The sequence below is a fragment of the Apium graveolens genome, chromosome 3, assembly GCF_009905375.1.
Source record: "Apium graveolens cultivar Ventura chromosome 3, ASM990537v1, whole genome shotgun sequence".
NCBI lineage: Eukaryota > Viridiplantae > Streptophyta > Magnoliopsida > Apiales > Apiaceae > Apium > Apium graveolens.
In genome coordinates this window covers 164030129-164044024 of record NC_133649.1, presented here as the reverse complement: position 1 = coordinate 164044024, position 13896 = coordinate 164030129, and positions in this window count along the sequence as shown.

Sequence of the window (13896 nt, the reverse complement as noted above, 5' to 3'; positions counted from 1 at the left end):
TCCCCAAGACTGCATTTCGAACAAGGTATGGCCATTACGAGTTTCTAGTAATGTCGTTTGGATTGACGAATGCGCCAACAGCTTTCATGGATTTGATGAATAGGGTATACAAGGAGTATCTGTATAAGTTTATTATTGTATTTATTGATGACATCCTCATATACTCGAAGAATCCAGAAGATCACGCGGTGCATCTGCAGATTGCCCTTCAAAAGTTAAGAGAAAAGCAATTGTATGCTAAGTTTTCTGTAATAACCCCAATTTTTGGAAAATTTTGAAACCCTTATGAATAGTGTTTTTGCTGAATGAGAAAACTTTTCATGCCACACTATGTAGGGGTTCTGTTATGGATATTCTGAGATTTTATTAGTACTCTATAAGGTATATAAGTGTATGTAAAGATCGTCAGAATCCAATTCCGAATATTTTGATTTTTCCCGGAAATCCACTAGATACGAAAAGAATTGAGTATAAGGTAACAAGATAAGAAGGATTTAAATTAAAGGATTATAAGAGAGGATCATAAAAGGAATATAATATATTGAGAAAGGTTAAGGGAACCTAAGTAATAAGATCCCGGGTATGATCCCTCAAACGATAAACGGAAACGAAAGTTAAGCGAACCGTATAACAGATCAGCGGTCATTAGGCAAACAATTAGGATGTTAATCAAAGGGATTAGAGAGAGTGATGTAACCCAACCAATGAGAAGAGGACAAGGAGGGAAAGATGACATCACAGCATGACATAGGCATGACATAGGAAGGAAGGAGATGTGGTGGATTATTAACCACACAAAATCAAGGGTAAATGGGTAATTGACCTAAAACACAACAAAAACAACCAACCAAAAGCAAAACACAAAAATCATTTCATCTTCTTCAAGCCTTTGCTCTCGGCTTTTCTTGTTTTCAAAGAGAAGAATTTCAAAAATCCAAGATCCAAGCTTCCTAAATTGGTGAGTTAATTCCCTAATCATCCTTATGCATAGTTAGGGCTATATCATGAGTTTAAGCCATCAACTCTTTCTCAATCTTCTTCATTAAATCAATGAAGAAGACAATGAATAGTGTTTTCAAGTTTTTAACTTGAAATTTTTCTTGTTTTCCTTTAAGATCCAAGCATTCCTAAGACTTCTCAAAGCTTCTTAAGGCTTCCTAGCTCCTCCCACCACTTCAAGGAAGGTATATCATCTCCAAACCCTAGATTCCTATGTTTAATAAGATGATTTTGATTATTATGGTGATATTGTAGCTTAATGTTTGTGGTTTAGAGTTTGGGTTGAAGTGGTATTGAAATGGAATGGTAAATCTTGTTGTTTTGATTAAAAGAACTTAAGTATAGTTAAAGTTAAGCTTAGGCATAAGTATAAATGTTGGAATTGAATTGATTGGGGCTGTTATGATGTGATAAGGATGGATGTTGGTTGTGTGTTTGATTTGAGGTTGAATTGTGGTTGGTTTTGAATGGTTTAAAATTGGGAAATCGCGTAAACATAGTCGTCGTAACGTCCGATTTTCTTTAGACTATTTTTGTGCATAACATTAGGACCCGAGAACCCCCTTCTAGATTATGACCATTGCCATGTATAGATAGCTCGTGTTACGAGCTTCATTTTGATATGTAGTTCGTTCGATTCCGATGCACGGTTTAGGAGAAACGACCGTTTCAAGTAACGGCGTTTCGGGAACGAAACTTATACCCTCGCCTTACTTTGAAACATAGGTTAAAGACCAAAAAGGGTTAATTAATGTATGAAACATTTATGGTAAGTGTTTTAGGCAGTTGGTAAGACACTCGCGAAGGAATCACCTTAAAACTCGTAAAGGTTAAATTATTAAAAATGGTGGAGCCGAGGGTATCCGAGTGACTTAAGAGAATCAATAAGCGCAAAACAAGCGTTAGAGTCTAAGTTAGTTAAAGTATAGATTTACAAGTGACTTTGGTTTAATTCCAACTTACTTGTTGTTAATAGGTTACCAGACTCGTCCCGAGCCTTTTATCACCCCAAGTCGCTCAGGCAAGTTTTCTACCCGTTATACTGTTGTTGTGATGTATATATGTATATGCATTATCTTGTGATAGATGCATGTTGGTTAATTAGCAAATGTTGCGATATATTGTAGTATGTTATATGGTACATATGCATGCCTGTTTCGTATTCTTGCCATATATATATCTGTTGGTTCAGTTGATAATACCTATGCTAGAGGATAGCGGTAATTTGCATATACCCTTATTATAGGGACCCAAAAGATGAAAACACTTTCTAAAACCGGGAGTCGAGGATCCCGGGTAGATTTTGTATATATGTATATATATATATATATTTATATATATATATGGTTATAGTTTTCAAAACTTTTAATCGAATAAGGTTTATTCGATAACTTTATTTTATTAATGAATATTATCTTGAATATTTATTCGAGGACTTATGACTCCTTTATATTATTTATTGAATATTACTTGGATATTCATTTGAGGATGTATGACTCCTTTATTTTATTTAATGAATATTATTTATAATATTCATTCGAGGTATTATGACTCAGCTTATTATTTAATGAGTATTATTTCGAATATTCATTCGAGGGCTTATGACTCAGCTTATTTTATTTATTGAATATTATTTGAATATTCATTTGAGGATCTATGACTCCGATTATTTGCTGAGATATATTATTTATTTTATTAAAGAATAAGGTGTCAATAATCAAACTTATTTTCGATTATTCAAATAAAGATAGTACTTTCATATAAGTATATCTTTGGTTATTTAATATCCATTTCAAGTATAAGTTTTAATACTTCTACTTCGATTATTTTTATAAGGATTATCTTTATGAGAATATTATTTAAATAATAATATTCAGACATTTTCTAAAAATATGGGGACTGATTTACTCCATTAAATCAGCTTTACTCCAAACACTCTTTAAAGTGTTTTCGAGTCTTCAAAATGATTTTTAAAAGTTAGAGCGGATCCTAAAACTCATTTTTATATTTAAGATCTTCCTTTTAAAGGGGATTTAAATACTCGCTCAAAACCTGAGGGATCCGGCTCTGTGGTGTATTTTATATTCGCAACGAGGTTGCTGTTTTGATAAATGAATTGATTACTTACCCAAGGTTCGGGAAGTAAGTCCATCTATTGAGTCGGCATAAGCAACATGGGCTCAGTGGGCGTCCATGATAGTGTAAGTGGCTCAGTGGGAGTCCATCAAATGCATAAGTGGCTGAGTGGCAGTCCAGCATAAGGTCCTATTGCGACCAGGGTGATAACCAGTGGGGAATTCGTCCATCTACTAGTAGAAAAGGTTACTTATTGGTATCTTTGCCTGATCAGCAAGATATCTGGTTTATGCCAAAATTGTTTTCCTTTCCAAATTTATTGGATATTGAAATTCTTTTCATACTTTACATGACAGAGGATTTCAGGAAATGTATAAAGAAGATGTATATGTGGATATATATATATATCAGAACTTAATGAAGTATATCATAACTTCATTTCCTTTAATAATATTTCAAAGATTTAATCTATTCAAATCTTGTCTTGTAGTCTCATCTATGTGATGAACTGTTGAAAGCTCTTTATACTTTGAACAGTGGTAGTTCAAGTAGCTTTATAAATGATATAAGTGTAGTGAAGTATTTGGTAACTTCATCCCTTGTTTTTACTTATATCTAGTAAGTAATACACATGATAAAAGATTCTAGTAAGTATCCATTTAGATACTTATATTATTGTTATCACTATATATTATCTTGCGAGCTGTAAGGCTCACTCTTGCTTTATTTCTTCATCACACAACAACAGTTAGGAAAGATGGCCAGACTCCAGCAGACCCAGCGCAAGCGCGTGGGAAGCGTCCCGCGTCTTCCCGATGATGTTGTTGCTGCTATAGCTGCAGAGGTAGATCTATTGTAGATCAGACCATCTACTTTTGAGAATCAATTATGTATAATTATAACTTGTGGCAGATAATGGAAATTAACTGTAAATTAACAAGTAATCATTTTGGGTTGTAATAACTTTTAAATTGTGGATTCAAAGACTTGTACTTATTTCAATTTCATCTCTGAGACTATAACGGGTTGTGGTGTTTGTTAGTGTGGGGTCACAACATAAGGTTATTTATTATTAATTAAGTGAAGTGATATTGTGGAAAGAAGGACCGTGACGACCCGGATCCCCGACCCCGGATCTGGGGGTGTTACAGAAATGGTATCAGAGCCAAGCGTTATAAACCTCAGAGATGATGTGACGTTAAGATAATAACTAAGATAATAAGAACTCTTGCCAAGTTCGTAGTCGGGCTACCTAACGTAGTACTGACAGTTAAAACCCTTATGGGAACCCTTATAAATATCGTGATAGAAGCGTAGTTCGTTATCGTAGATGGTAGCGGGACTCCGAACCCTGAGGTTGAGGAGCAACAGCGCGATGATGTTTTATTACTAATTGGAGATCAGATTATGGATCCGATAGAGCGTCCTAACGCGGGATCAGATGATGTTCTTATTGAGGATGTTGTCTTAGAAGGGATAGTTTCTGAGGAGGATCCCATGGAGGATCCTGACAAGAATGAATAAAGGACCACTGATAAATTGATGACCATGGTTAGGTCGACTACCAGAGGTAGGATTGGCCGGTCACTACCGGAGGTTCGTTCAAGTTTGTAAAGATAGTAGCCCCTTTGAAGCGGCTTACTCGTAAGACTAAGAAGTTTGAATGGACAGAGAAATACGAGAAAAGATTTTTACAACTAAAGCAAAGGTTGTTGGCGACCCATATGTTGGCGTTGCCAGATGAAAAAGGAGATTTTTTGAATTGTAGTGACGCTTCGCATAAGGAATTAGGGTGCTTCTTATACAGCACAACAAGGTAATCGCGTACGCGTCAAGATAATTAAGGGAATATAAAATTCGATATCCCCACCCATGAGCTTGGGCTCATGGCAATAGTTTTGCCCTAAAGATTTGAGGCACTACTTGTATGGAGAGAAGTGCGAGATTCACAAACCATAGGAGCTCTAGTACATTTTTACGTAGAAAGAGCTCAACATACGCCCGAGGAGGCGGTTAGAGCTAATCAAGAATTATGATTGGGAGATTCTGTATCATTCGGGGAAAGCCAATATGGTGGCTGATGCCCTTAGTAAAAAGGAGAGACTCAAGATGATAATGTCTTTTGGAGAGTTTATAAGAGATTTTGAGAAAATGGAAATAGAAGTGAAGATAACCGGAGCCGGTACCGAAAAGATGTTTGAGATTGCAATACAGTCCGAATTATCGAAAAAGAACATATTGTGCGAGAAAAAGTGATGAATGAAGGCAGAGAGCCAACAATTAGATAAAAGATTAATACCGAGAGAGATGATAAGGGAATAATGAGGTATTCCTATAGAATTTGGGTTCCAAATGTTTAAGAGCTTAAAGGTGAGATCTTAGATGAAAGTCATAGTTCAAGGAATAAGATTTAGGGCAAACCCTAAATGTGATAGTCAGGGAGGACGCCATCAAGATAGAAGGAACCCATAACATAATGAAGTGGAAAACAAGGTTTTTAATGTATAAGATAACCCCGATTATGGGAAAAGGTTGAAACATTTCATACTAAGGAAATAGAAAGTCGAGTAAGGAAAGGAGACCCGAGACGGTACTCCTATACGGCAATTGATGGACCTGTCTAGACAGAACTTAGACTATTATCCCCAACCACCACCCTGAGGAAACAATGCGGTGAGAAATTCTTTCAGGACCCTTAAGTCGCTAAGCTCTCTGAGTTCTAAGGAACAAGCTGACCCAGTCGAGGCAAGAGCCGGGCTAAAGGAAATATAGGAATCATTTGAGATTCTAAATGATTGACGAATCTCAAAAGACTGTTTTTGTCACTTACCCTCCAAAAAGAGAGGCCACCCGCCGGTGAAAGGCCAAGAAAGACACGGAGCAAGAGATTATAATAAACTGATTTAAGTTCAGTCAATTGTTTTCAGGAAAGTACTTCCCAAGGTTATGGAGATAGTGTAAAAGCTTTAGAGCCAGAACAAAGGCAGACGAGTATGATGAATTATGAATCTAAGTTGTAAAAGTTATCAAGATTCGTTCTGAGGACACGAATCCAGAATGACGGGATGTTTGAAATCAATGCTTATGTTGTGTTGGTTCATGAAATAAGGATAAGAGAAAGGAAAATAAAAAGGAATTGAAGGGGAAAGGAATATAAAGGCAAGAGAGTTTGAGGAATGATAAGGGAGTTGGGTATGAGGAAACCCTAAAGACTCGTAGTAATAGAAATAGAAAAGTATGTAATCGTCCGGATGAGGGTGATTCACCATGAGTTAAATTGATGGTTGAAGGTATAAGAGATACATATATTTTATCCCCTGTAAGTTGGGAGGATTCGAGGAAACCTTGAGATAGTTCGAAGGATAAATAATGAGACGCGGATAGACTGGGGAGACAATGAAGTAAGAAAATTAGGAAAAATTGGATGAAGGAAGTGACCTTCAAGAATGTGAAGTGTAAGACCGGTGGCTTGATACCCAGAAAGGGAGACGCCATGTATGAAAGATATCCCAACATTGAGGTGACTGTTGAGATAAACAACAAAAGTAAATAAGGAATTATTAAGAAGAAGTTCACGTTGAACACAACCAATATCTTCCAGAACATCCTTGTTATCGTTACCAAATTAGGCAAGAAAAGCGGATAACCGTTGTTATCTTTTGGAGGCCATATTGATTGACCTCATTTTGAATACAGATGTTATTGTGAAAATTAGGCATATACTATCGAGGTGGGAATGATTGAATAAGACACCCTTATCAGGGATATATGACTTGATTTATCCATGGAAGGATGCGTGTACCTTTTTAAAGGTGGAATTAAGGATAGAACATCGGTAACTTAAAACGAATCCTAGGGGAATGCCTAAAGGTTGGCATTTCACCCTTAATAGGGATAGTATGAGTTTTGACAGTATGAATGGGAAAGGATTAAGGTATTAATAACCTTTAAGGATCAGTGGAGAAATTTTTCAGAAGTATATAGACAATGGTTCTAGTATTAGTAAATGGTATTTTGATATGCCCTGTATATAGGGAATGCATGAGGAACGATTGAAGGATAACCTTAGAGGTTTTACAAGGAGAAAGGTAATATTCAAAATTTTCAAGAATAGAAATGTTGATAAAGGAAATATGACGTAATTATATTGATGCCAAGTGGGGCACGTGTTACACCACGAGAAATTATGGATCGAACCAGTAATGGTCGAAATTGTTCAGGGCAAGTAGGACTTAAGATAAAAGATGTTCTAAGTATGATTGAGAGTCATTCGTGACAGTGATTAACCTCTAAAGACTGAGGCAATAACTTATGGAAAAATGGTGATATTTTTTTTTTTTTACTTATCAGATTTTAAGGAAAACATCTTCACATAAGCTGTGATTGAAATGAGGTAGAAAATTTTTTTGAGGTGGTTAAAATGACATTGACTGTAAGGAAATTTTACTATCAGGAAAGGCCAAAGAGGTGGCCGACACTTTAAAGGTAAGAGGATAATTATAGGCGCTTGTGCCAAAAGAATACCGTGATGATGGTTAAAGCTGTGAAGGTTGTATTATGGTTTGGAAGATTGACATTCCTTCTGATGACTGTGCAATACCCAACCGTAATAGTAGTTGGTAAAGGTTTAATTCGTGTAATCGCCATGAACGGGCTATCTATCTTAGAAGGTCCTATCCTGAGATAAGCCAGGACCATATTTCAAAAAGGACTAGACGAACCTTTGAGTAAGTCTTCTATTTAAGGCATATAATTTAGAATGGTATTAACCTGCTATCGTTGCTTTGATTGAAACTCTTCTGCAATTTTATCTGCTTCATGTCATGTATGTATGTCAGGATCAGGAGTGTTCTTCATGAATCAGGAATGGTGATTATGTTACCTCCTTAGAAGGATTTGATACGACATGTATGGACTCCGTATGGTTAGATATTAAGATTTCATGAAATGTGAATGACGACAGTAGGTCAGTGGTGGACCATAGTAATGCAGCAATGATTCTGCGAGTAATGAGCTGGTTACAACCGTGAGAGTTGTATTGGAATGGATGTTGAGATTGAGTACCACTAAACGGGTCGTGGTAGTGTATAAGTTATCATTGATAGACTAATTAAGTAGAGTATCTACCTATTGAATAATTATTCTTTCTTATCATTAGAGAGTCGTATGATTATACGAGGAAGGTTACGGTGCAAGCATAGAATTCAAGTAATGATGATGTCTAGAATGAGATCCCAGGTTCGATTTTCGGTATCGAAGGAGTTTCAAAGGTGATTGTGTATAAGCTCGAGGAAGAGCATGGGTCCATAGAATGATGGACGGAATAGCAAAAATATTTAGGCATGTGAAATACGATGCTATAATACTTGATGTTGATATAAATACATATATGTTTTGTTCTCCTATGACAAACCTCTATAGTTCAGAGGTAGGTTCCAAGCCAGATATTTTGTGGCAGTATATTTTTTTATATATATACAATTCTCTTCAGTTCGTTCTTTTCTCTTCTTTTCATTTCATGTAAGCTGAGAAGAACAACCCTTCCAGAAGGGGAGGTATTGCCGAATGACTATCTATCTGTGTGATAGAAGCCTAGTAGGATACCATCTATTGTTTAATTGTTTGTCGAGTACTAAAGGCTGGCCACCTTCTGTACTAACGATGCAATATAACAAGTGTTCATGATCATAGTGATCTCTCAACAAATTCCTTTACTTCTATATGATGGATCAAGCTTTCGAAGATGGAGGCAGCTAGAAAGGAAGTGGTACCAAGTATGGTGGTATTCTGATTCTAACGCATTAGTGATACTAAGGTTGACGTGGTTATTAAAAGGTTATAGAACGCTAACGAGCAAAGGTGTAACCAATATAATATTAGGAACGGAAGATAATAGCGATTATGAACTGTAAAAGAATGGGTATTGAGAAGCAAAAGCTCTAATGCTAAACGCTATAATGAGAGTCTGTGCAATAGACTTGAAATAATTTGGAATGATCAGTTATCACGGATTGAGTTTTCTTACGATGATAGATCATATGTCAGTATTGAGATATTGCCATATGAGATTTTTGGGGGAAAACAATATCGATTCCCCTTATGTTAGGATGAAGTTGTAGAGCGCAAAATGCTCGGACCCGCAGTAGTCCAAAGGACCAAGGATATAATAGACCTAATCGGAGGACGGCTAGTAGTAGCCCAAGATGGACATAAGAAGCATGTTGATTTGACACGAAAGGACAAGGAATAGGAAGTAGGGGACCTAGTGTTGTTATAGGTATTCCCTTGGAAAGGAAGGATGAGGTTCGGAAAGAAATGAAAGCTAAGTCCACGAATTGTTGGACCCTTGGATATATTAAGACGTATTGGGAAGATAGCATATGAGCTAGCCCTAACCCCGAACATGTAGCAGGTCGTAACGTGTTTCACGTATCAATATTAAGGAAGTGTAATTCAGATGCCAGATAAATAGGGGCATATGAGCGCATAGACATGCAACCCGACGTAACCTATATGGAGCAACCAGGAAGGGTTATAGAGTAAAAAGGAACAAGTGCTTAGGAGAAGGATTATCAAACCAGGCAGAGTTTGGTGGTGGGACCACAATGTGGGAACGAGAGTTAGAAAGTGCAATGCTAAGAGAGTATCCCTATTCATTTTCTATCTGATTCCGGGACGGAATCCTTTTAAGGAGGGGAGACTGTAATAACCCCAATTTTTGGAAAATTTTGAAACCCTTATGAATAGTGTTTTTGCTGAATGAGAAAACTTTTCATGCCACACTATGTAGGGGTTCTGTTATGGATATTCTGAGATTTTATTAGTACTCTATAAGGTATATAAGTGTATGTAAAGATCGTCAGAATCCAATTCTGAACATTTTGATTTTTCCCGGAAATCCACTAGATACGAAAAGAATTGAGTATAAGGTAACAAGATAAGAAGGATTTAAATTAAAGGATTATAAGAGAGGATCATAAAAGGAATATAAGATATTGATAAAGGTTAAGGGAACCTAAGTAATAAGATCCCGGGTATGATCCCTCAAACGATAAACGGAAACGAAAGTTAAGCGAACCGTATAACAGATCAGCGGTCATTAGGCAAACAATTAGGAAGTTAATCAAAGGGATTAGAGAGAGTGATGTCACCCAACCAATGAGAAGAGGACAAGGAGGGAAAGATGACATCACATCATGACATAGGCATGACATGGGAAGGAAGGAGATGTGGTGGATTATTAACCACACAAAATCAAGGGTAAATGGGTAATTGACCTAAAACACAACAAAAACAACCAACCAAAAGCAAAACACAAAAATCATTTCATCTTCTTCAAGCCTTTGCTCTCGGCTTTTCTTGTTTTCAAAGAGAAGAATTTCAAAAATCCAAGATCCAAGCTTTCTAAATTGGTGAGTTAATTCCCTAATCATCCTTATGCATAGTTAGGGCTATATCATGAGTTTAAGCCATCAACTCTTTCTTAATCTTCTTCATTAAATCAATAAAGAAGACAATGAATAGTGTTTTCAAGTTTTTAACTTGAAATTTTTCTTGTTTTCCTTTAAGATCCAAGCATTCCTAAGACTTCTCAAAGCTTCTTAAGGCTTCCTAGCTCCTCCCACCACTTCAAGGAAGGTATATCATCTCCAAACCCTAGATTCCTATGTTTAATAAGATGATTTTGATTATTATGGTGATATTGTAGCTTAATGTTTGTGGTTTAGAGTTTGGGTTGAACTGGTATTGAAATGGAATGGTAAATCTTGTTGTTTTGATTAAAAGAACTTAAGTATAGTTAAAGTTAAGCTTAGGCATAAGTATAAATGTTGGAATTGAATTGATTGGGGCTGTTATGATGTGATAAGGATGGATGTTGGTTATGTGTTTGATTTGAGGTTGAATTGTGGTTGGTTTTGAATGGTTTAAAATTGGGAAATCGCGTAAATATAGTCGTCGTAACGTCCGATTTTCTTTAGACTGTTTTTGTGCATAACATTAGAACCGGAGAAACCCCTGCTAGATTATGACCATTGCCATGTCTAGATAGCTCGTGTTACGAGCTTCGTTTTGATATGTAGTTCGTTCGATTCCGATGCACGGTTTAGGAGAAACGACCGTTTCAAGTAACGGCGTTTCGCGAACGAAACTTTTCCCCTCGCCTTACTTTGAAACATAGGTTAAAGACCAAAAAGGGTTAATTAATGTATGAAACATTTATGGTAAGTGTGTTAGGCAGTTGGTAAGACACTCGCGAAGGAATCACCTTAAAACTCGTAAAGGTTAAATTATTAAAAATTGTGGAGCCGAGGGTATCCGAGTGACTTAAGAGAATCAATAAGCGCAAAACATGCGTTAGAGTCTAAGTTAGTTAAAGTATAGATTTACAAGTGACTTTGGTTTAATTCCAACTTGTTGTTTATAGGTTACCAGACTTGTCCCGAGCCTTTTATCACCCCAAGTCGCTCAGGCAAGTTTTCTACCCGTTATACTGTTGTTGTGATGTATATATGTATATGCATTATCTTGTGATAGATGCATGTTGGTTAATTAGCAAATGTTGCGATATATTGTAGCATGTTATATGGTACATATGCATGCCTGTTTCGTATTCTTGCCATATATATATCTGTTGGTTCAGTTGATAATACCTATGCTAGAGGATAGCGGTAATTTGCATATACCCTTATTATAGGGACCCAAAAGATGAAAACACTTTCTAAAACCGGGAGTCAAGGATCCCGAGTAGATTTTGTATATATGTATATATATATATTTATATATATATATGGTTATAGTTTTCAAAACTATTAATCGAATAAGGTTTATTCGATAACTTTATTTTATTAATGAATATTATCTTGAATATTCATTCGAGGACTTATGACTCCTTTATATTATTTATTGAATATTACTTGGATATTCATTTGAGGATGTATGACTCCTTTATTTTATTTAATGAATATTATTTATAATATTCATTCGAGGTATTATGACTCAGCTTATTATTTAATGAGTATTATTTCGAATATTCATTCGAGGGCTTATGACTCGGCTTATTTTATTTATTGAATATTATTTGAATATTCATTTGAGGATCTATGACTCCGATTATTTGCTGAGATATATTATTTATTTTATTAAAGAATAAGGTGTCAATAATCAAACTTATTTTCGATTATTCAAATAAAGATAGTACTTTCATATAAGTATATCTTTGGTTATTTAATATCCATTTCAAGTATAAGTTTTAATACTTCTACTTCAATTATTTTTATAAGGATTATCTTTATGAGAATATTATTTAAATAATAATATTCAGACATTTTCTAAAAATATGGGGACTGATTTACTTCATTAAATCAGCTTTACTCCAAACACTCTTTAAAGTGTTTTCGAGTCTTCAAAATGATTTTTAAAAGTTAGAGCGGATCCCAAAACTCATTTTTATATTTAAGATCTTCCTTTTAAAGGGGATTTAAATACTCGCTCAAAACCTGAGGGATCCGGCTCTGTGGTGTATTTTATATTCGCAACGAGGTTGCTGTTTTGATAAATGAATTGATTACTTACCCAAGGTTCGGGAAGTAAGTCCATCTATTGAGTCGGCATAAGCAACATGGGCTCAGTGGGCGTCCATGATAGTGTAAGTGGCTCAGTGGGAGTCCATCAAATGCATAAGTGGCTGAGTGGCAGTCCAGCATAAGGTCCTATTGCGACCAGGGTGATGACCAGTGGGGAATTCGTCCATCTACTAGTAGAAAAGGTTACTTATTGGTATCTTTGCCTGATCAGCAAGATATCTGGTTTATGCCAAAATTCTTTTCCTTTCCAAATTTATTGGATATTGAAATTATGTTCATACTTTACATGACAGAGGATTTCAGGAAATGTATAAAGAAGATGTATATGTGGATATATATATATATATGTATATATATATCAGAACTTAATGAAGTATATCATAACTTCATTTCCTTTAATAATATTTCAAAGATTTAATCTATTCAAATCTTGTCTTGTAGTCTCATCTATGTGATGAACTGTTGAAAGCTCTTTATACTTTTAACAGTGGTAGTTCAAGTAGCTTTATAAATGATATAAGTGTAGTGAAGTATTTGGTAACTTCATCCCTTGTTTTTACTTATATCTAGTAAGTAATTATCTTACACATGATAAAAGATTCTAGTAAGTATCCATTTAGATACTTATATTATTGTTATCACTATATATTATCTTGCGAGCTGTAAGGCTCACTCTTGCTTTATTTCTTCATCACACAACAACAGGTAGGAAAGATGGCCAGACTCCAGCAGACCCAGCGCAAGCGCGTGGGAAGCGTCCCGCGTCTTCCCGATGATGTTGTAGCTGCTATAGCTGCAGAGGTAGATCTATTGTAGATCAGACCATCTACTTTTGAGAATCAATTATGTATAATTATAACTTGTGGCAGATAATGGCAATTAATTATAAATTATCAAGTAATCATTTTGGGTTGTAATAACTTTTAAATTGTAGATTCAAAGACTTGTACTTATTTTAATTTCATCTCTGAGACTATAACGGGTTGTGGTGTGTGTTAGTGTGGGGTCACAGCATAAGGTTATTTATTATTAATTAAGTGAAGTGATATTGTGGAAAGAAAGACCGTGACGACCCGGATCCCCGACCCCGGATCTGGGGGTGTTACATTTTCTAAGTGTGAGTTTTGGCTGACGGAAGTACAGTTCCTTGGTCACGTAATAAGTAAAGAAGGTATCAAAGTAGACTCGGTAAAGATTGAAGCCGTATCAAAATGGGAGCAACCGAAGACACCAACGG